The 6,932-nt window shown below is 38.2% G+C and overlaps 1 long non-coding RNA gene across 2 annotated transcripts; it reads left to right on the top strand.

Annotated features, from left to right (window-relative positions):
* Window positions 1–3,143: 3,143 nt before the first annotated feature.
* On the top strand, window positions 3,144–6,139 carry LOC140581178 (uncharacterized). Of its 2 annotated transcripts, XR_011984245.1 has the most exons (3): window positions 3,144–4,122; window positions 4,226–4,293; window positions 4,389–6,139. It is a non-coding gene; the product is annotated as an uncharacterized lncRNA (long non-coding RNA). The 2 variants fall into 2 exon arrangements; XR_011984244.1 differs by having other exon boundaries at window positions 3,144–4,293.
* Window positions 6,140–6,932: the final 793 nt, after the last annotated feature.

The raw sequence follows: 6,932 nt of genomic DNA, 5'->3' as shown, positions 1-6,932 counted from the left end.
GTAAAGTCACATGGTCCGATTCACTGTATTTGGAAAATTATCTTAACCATTTTCACCAGGTGAACTTCAAGGATAATCTCACGCACGTGGTCATTCACAAATCATCGCTCTTCTATATGGTTCTTTCCTCTGATCATCGGGCGAAGAGTCAAAGAGGATTAAGATAGCATTAAACACACCAGAGAAACCTACATTCAGGAACACCAGTTTTTTCATCCTTCCAATATTACTACCATTGAGAAATTGGAATATAGGCTACGTGCCAGAGGAATAACCGCTCATTTAACTCCTGTGAAGTTGGCCAGGAGCAAACATTATATCTCACTGTTATTTCGCATAATTTTTATAAGTTTACGAATCCACTCATCTGCACTGAATTCCTCCGTATAAACGCAGCGTGTATAATCAAGCCTGGAATCTGAAATAAATTTAACTGGGGGGTCCAGCAGCCCTCGGGATATTTCGCCGACCGGGGGGAGCAAATTTCAAAGCAAATTCAAACCCGTAATTTTGCTGCGTGGCTACGTGTCTGCGTATAACAGAAGGATATCGAGCACCGCGTTTTAAGTTTTCCCCGTAAAAAAAGATTAAAATGATAACTTCACAGTTAAGGACGCTGTAAAAGTAAAATTTTGTGTAAGATTTACTTCGACATGTGCAGATAGGAATGGACACAGCTAGCCTATCGACAGTTAAGACAAGTCTGTGACCGTCGGAAGGTGTTTCAGTGGATTTTACAAGCAAAATAATTCCGCTAGGGGGCGACTTTAAGCCTTTACCTCAGTGGTAGCCAATCTTATCCGCAAAGGTCCGCTGTGTATGTGGGTTTTCGCTGCAACTCCCTAATTAGGTCACTAATTAGAGGACTGATTGGCTGAAGAGTCCTCACACCTGGGTTTGAACAGATGACCTACAGGTTATCCCAAAAACCTGCATAAACACCGGCCCTTTGCCTGAAGTCATCGTAGGACGTTTGATACAAGCATCCATCTATTACTGATCTGATGAGACAAAGATGGCTAAGCAGGTAAACTGAAAGGGGCACTCCTCAGTCATAAAGGTCCCCTGTGCCAGAAGATGAACCTCATTCACTGAGAATGGAGGATCATATTCCTTTAGAGGGGAGAACCAGTGGCTGTGCGGGGCGCATGCTGATTCATGGGAACATGGAGAACATGAGGCTGAGCTATTGCTCCTTTTTGTCTTGGGTCTGCAAGGTCTGAAATGTAAAAGTAAAGTGATTTTATTGTTTCTCAGTGTCACTGGCTCATAATACAAGCATTCCTACGATGTAGTGTGTTTTTTGTCCCCTGGAAATATTATTTCATATTTAAAGTAAAGGTGAATTTATGTATAAGGCTGGGTGTCTTATCATGGATTTTATGGATCTCAAAGTGAAACTACTGCATTTTCACAGCAGGACTTTTCTGAATCTCCACAAATAGTAAAATAGGTGGATTAGAAATATATTTTTAAATGAGTTTTGTGTAGGACTGTTAAATAATATCAGAGTAAATATATTTGTTTTATTTATAAGAATAATTCTTGTCTTATTATGATACTTTCCCAGATATTTATACATATAGTCACATTTACTCCCCAAATTACATTACATTCAAGTAGTACAAAAACAATAGGTGGGTCTGCCTCAGCCAATCATGAGCCTGGGCTCCTCCAAAGCTAGGCAATTGCCAACCAGTCACAGATATTTTTATTATTCTTGTAGATAGGAAGAAAGCAAGCAATTTTGTTAAAATAACTTTTTGAACTCTTACAGTCAAAGAAACCTGCTTCTCCCTGCAAAGAAATCTTCAGTCCATCCTCAGAGCTGGAGCCAGGTCTGGGATCAGCCTTCCATTTGAACACTTTCCTGTGTATCACAACAACAGTCGATTGGTTTCAGTCATACGTGTAACGCCCTGCTAGGGTAAAATATGGAGAAATTTGTGAAATCTCACTAAATATATTTGTCAGCAAAATCCTCTCCAAATGTTCAGTGTCTTGCTATTCTCAGTATGCCAGTGCAAAACCGTGTTTAATTTAGGTTTCAAATTATTGCCCTCTACATTACAGGCCTTGAAGCAGGAGTTTAAATATCAGCATCAAATGTTATGCATATATTTATGCTAATTTGTGAAGTTGGAAAAGATTGTTTGCATCATTTTGTAGCCCAGATATGTTAAGTGCTGGTTCCAAAAATATATTCCACTAAGTAAAGGATTGTTTTATGACTATTTGAACAACAAAATAAAGGATGATCAAGGGGACACTTGGAAAATATAAAAATAGATAAGCACTCATGTTGCTTGGCTTTCAGACAGATGAATAAACATTCTGTATAATGTAGAGGTTACTCCTGGTTTCTGTATAAATCTTTAGATAATTTTGTGTGCATGGTCAATGTACTTTTTCAGATATAGTTTTAGTGTACTATAGTATAGCATTATTTAAAAAAAAAAAAACTTTTTGTTTTAAAAAAAATCCCTTTGAAGGCGTGATGCAGAAAGAATTTTCACTGCAGGTTGAAGGTAACATGCAGTATGTGGCAGCACTCCAGTTAAGGGCAAAGATGTTAAGTGATTAATGAGTGTTTGTTACGTATCATATCCCAGCTGATCTTTAAAGAAAAATGCTGCATTAGATTAGATAATGATGCATTCATAGTTAGTAATTATAATACCAAAAAAACAAGCTGATTATTATAATAACCACATATTCTAGACATGCACTCCAAGAGTGGGCCAAGGATGTGAGTATTTTGAAAGCAACGCTCTTTCGAATCGTACAGGACACGAGATGGAGCCCAGAAATAACGGACTGTTCCACCTAAAAATAGTCCAAACAAGCTGGGGGGTTTAATGGCCCTTCAGGTAAGAAGGATAAAAGCACTGCAGTCAGTGCCAAAAATGAGTAAAATCAAACTACAAATCATTATCAAACACAGGTGAACAGCAGAGAGATGGAGAATACCGGTTATGTCAAAGTGACAGGTTGGGTCAAAGGTCACAAAGGTCAAATAAATCAAAAAGTGACAGGCGGGGGCTGCAAGCCGGGTGACGTCATGAGGTAGTGGGAGGGGGGGCTTTTTTTTTTGGCTGTGAGCCAGTTGAGCGTTGGGATAGGGGTTTATTTGTATATAGTTTATTTATTTATTATAATTTAATTATGTATTATTATTTAATTATTTATTATAATGTAATTATTATTATTTTAATTTTTAGGAGAGTGCTTATGAGTGTGGTGTTTTGTCTGCATCCACCGGGTGCCGAGCAGGGGGGACTGAGCAGGGGGGTTAAGGTCCCAAACACTGGGTCTGAGTGGGGGTGGGTTACCTGATGGAGTGTGAGCGTACGCTGTACCACCGTGGTAAGGTCCGTGGCTTTGGAGAATCTGTAGAAAAGGGCTCTGAGAGAGCGATGCTGTGTCTGTTGCGGTACCGTGGTAAGGTCCCATGGCTTTGGATAATCCGCAAAGGACTCGGAGAGAGCGATGCCGGAGAGCTGAGAGTTGTGCTGCGCGAGACTGAAAGAAATCCTGTGAGAATGACCAAGTTGGAGCTAAGAATGAGAGGAGGAGCTGGGTCTGACGTCCAGTAAAAAAACGCTTAGCAGTAGTTTGACCGTCTGTGTGTGTGTGTGTATGTGTGTGTGTGTGTGAAAGCCGACACCCCCCTGCAGCAGTAGCAGTTTGGCCTTGTGTTTTTCCTCATGCAACCTATGTACATCCCGATAGGTCAAATCCCGGTCAAACTGTAATTTCGGCCACAGATCAAGTTTGACACTTTGTATTTCAGTAAATTTTGTTAAAAGTTTTGTCTTTTCCCCCCGACTCCCCGCCACACATCAAGTTTGACATTTTGTATTTCAGTAAATTTTGTCTTTTCCCCCCGACTCCCCCCATACCGTCTACGCAGTTAAAACGTACATCGAAATAGACAACAGATAAAACTTGACAGGACGTATATTTCTCCTTAAAGAATCCTAAAAAGTAAGCAACCGGTGAAATTTTTATTACCTTGAGAAGGGTCCCCCTCCTTTGGTAAAGAGACACAAGTACCCCACACCCCGTATCATCAAGGCATTGCCCTACTGGAAAGAGAAAACTACATGGGACCTGCATAGAGTAAGTATATTATTTCTTTTACGCGTGTTTTATGATATTTTACGCGTGTTTTATGATAAACACAATACAATAAAATAACTTAAAATAATTATTTTATTTTTAGAGATTCAGCTATTTTGGGTTTGTTTTTTTTTCTCTACGGGAGACACTGCGGATAGAAAACTCCATATAGTGAGTATATTATTTCTTTTATACATATGATAAACGCTATACATTAAAAATAACTTATTCTAATAATAGGTATTCTCTATTATTTTATGTACAAGAGAGACGGCACGGACCGGTCAAGAGAAAATCTACGCAAGACCTGAATCAGCAGGTATGGATGGAGCAACACCCCCCCTCCTATACCTGAAGCGCTATTAAATGAAATAGACAACATCAACAACGCTAATAATGATGAAAATGATGCGGTTTACTTTGCTCAACACGACTCGCCACCCGCAGCGTCTGGTGAAGCGACGGCCCAAGAGCCCTGTTTGCTACCATCCTTAGAGACATTATTAATAACCTTCCGGTGCTGATAGGGTCGGCACCGACCCATTTTTAAGTTTAACATGCATAAAAGCACCACATATATTTGTGCATACTCTTAAAACAAAAGGCTCCATATTGAACCTTTTAGCTTGGTACATATATGACACTCCTTGGACATTCTCAATTAAAAGAAATGGCACCTTTTTGAAGGCAATGGTTATATTTCCTCTGGTTAGAACCCCTATAGTTCTATATAGCACACCCAAGAACCTTTTTTTTCGAAATATATACTGCATCAAAGTTTTTTGACTTTGTCAGGAATCTCTATTTAAACTAAATAAATTAAAACAAAATCAAGGTAAGGCATCCCCACACATGTAAGGTAAGATAAGACCAGTTCAGTTTATTTATATAATTCTCTAGAGGTTTATTTTATCATTATTTTTTATTGAAAACGAGAGGAATGCTGTCAAAAGAAAGGTCCAGAAAGCCACACCAAAAATATTAAAACCAATCTTTTCATGGATAAGGAAGCCTAACAAGGTAACCAAGAAGTAAGAAACAAATTGGATGATAAATAATTGTTTTGAGGGTATCTTATGGCTGATGTACTGTAAGACACGTGCTGCTTGACACCGACCCGTCTAACATAAGAGACAGGAACAGAAAGCTAACATAGGCCGAAGGTTAAGCGTGTTAAATGAAAGGCAGCGGGATAATTCCCCATAATGCCGCACTATAACAAAATCAAACGCGACGTGAAAACGTTTAATAGACCTCAATAAAAATGTCAGGGACGTCTACGACAAACGCAGATTGTTGCCTAGTGGGGAAACTGCCTTTTGGATACCGAAATGTAAAACTAGCAGCATCGCAAAAAGGGTGTTGTAAGTCTTTAAAAATATTTCATCGAATGAATTTGTTAGTGTAACATGAAAGTGTTTCAAAGATGTACAGATGTTTTAAAATGTAATATGAAAGTTTTTCAAAGTAAGATGTACAGATGTTTTAAAATGTAACATGAAAGTTTTTCAAAGTAAGATGTACAGATGTTTTAAAATGTAACATGAAAGTTTTTCAAAGTAAGATGTACAGATGTTTTAAAAAATGTAACATGAAAGTTTTTCAAAGTAAGATGTACAGATGCTTTAAAAATGTTCGGGTGTTTTATTTTCTAGACGCGTTGTACAAAAACGGTTTGTTATGTGTACGCAGCGCAAGCATGTTTGTACAAAGTTTTATGCATTCATTTTGCGAATCAGTTTTGAAATCTAATATGAACGTGGCTTTTATTTTACAAAAACAAAGTTGCAAAAAATTTGTAGGCTCTTTATCAAAGCAGATTTTGTTAATATAACATGAAGTTTTTTTTTATTATTTTCAAAGTTGCACAAGGGTTTTAAAATGTAACATGTACACGTGTGTTTTATTTTTCAAACTTGTACAAAAACGTGTGTGTACATTTATCAAATGAGTTTTAAAATGCAACATGTACAGGTATTTTATTATTCAAAATAAAAGTTGTACATACATTTTGTTATATGTATGCAGCACGGTCATGTTTTTAAAATGTGCTAATATTTGCGGGATGGTGGGAATAAAGCGTATTTAAAAGGGGTACCTCTCGTGGAATCTACCAATCTTTAGCAGCTTTTGAACCCTGAGCCACACGGGGACTGGGGTTTTTAACCGTGAGACTCGACACCTAGCTACGCATTAGATCCTTACTTCAGCAATGGTCCCCATGTACCCAGTGTAGGGTCAGGTCCATCGCAAGAGAATGTCTCCGCCGTGAAAGAACGATCCACCAGCATTTTGTGTATCAACGAATCTGTAATCATTCTTTCCATTCATTATATGCTGAGTTTTCCAAAATTGTTTTTTAGCTGAAGCATCAAAAGCTGTAACTTCGAGTGCACCTGGTTTAATAGCATTTTATTTATAACAGTAGGAGCTTGTAAACTGCATTTAGCGGTCGCATGAAAACACATTAAAAACTTTAAAGAATAAAGCTTTAGTTATTTTTAATAAAGACGGCTTTCTAGTAAATGGTTTTCCTACAAGGTGACCCCGCGGCCTATACTTAAGACATCCGGGCGCCTGATTTGAGATGTTTACTGAGGACGGTATGTTAAGTTAACAGTGGTGACTGAGCTGCACCGTGTTTGACTCTTAATGAAACTTAGACCTAATTCAACAGAACCAGTCGTCATCCACTTTGCAGTGAGATTTCTGTGCGAAATGTGAACAAAGATTCATTTTCTTACTTTACCACTTATCGGATAACAAGGGAAATGGCAGCGGCAATAACCTACACAGTTATTTGTTCCTTC

Source organism: Paramormyrops kingsleyae, chromosome 19, assembly GCF_048594095.1.
Source record: "Paramormyrops kingsleyae isolate MSU_618 chromosome 19, PKINGS_0.4, whole genome shotgun sequence".
In the NCBI taxonomy this organism is placed as follows: Eukaryota; Metazoa; Chordata; class Actinopteri; order Osteoglossiformes; family Mormyridae; genus Paramormyrops; species Paramormyrops kingsleyae.
This window is presented reverse-complemented; position numbering and strand designations above follow the sequence as displayed.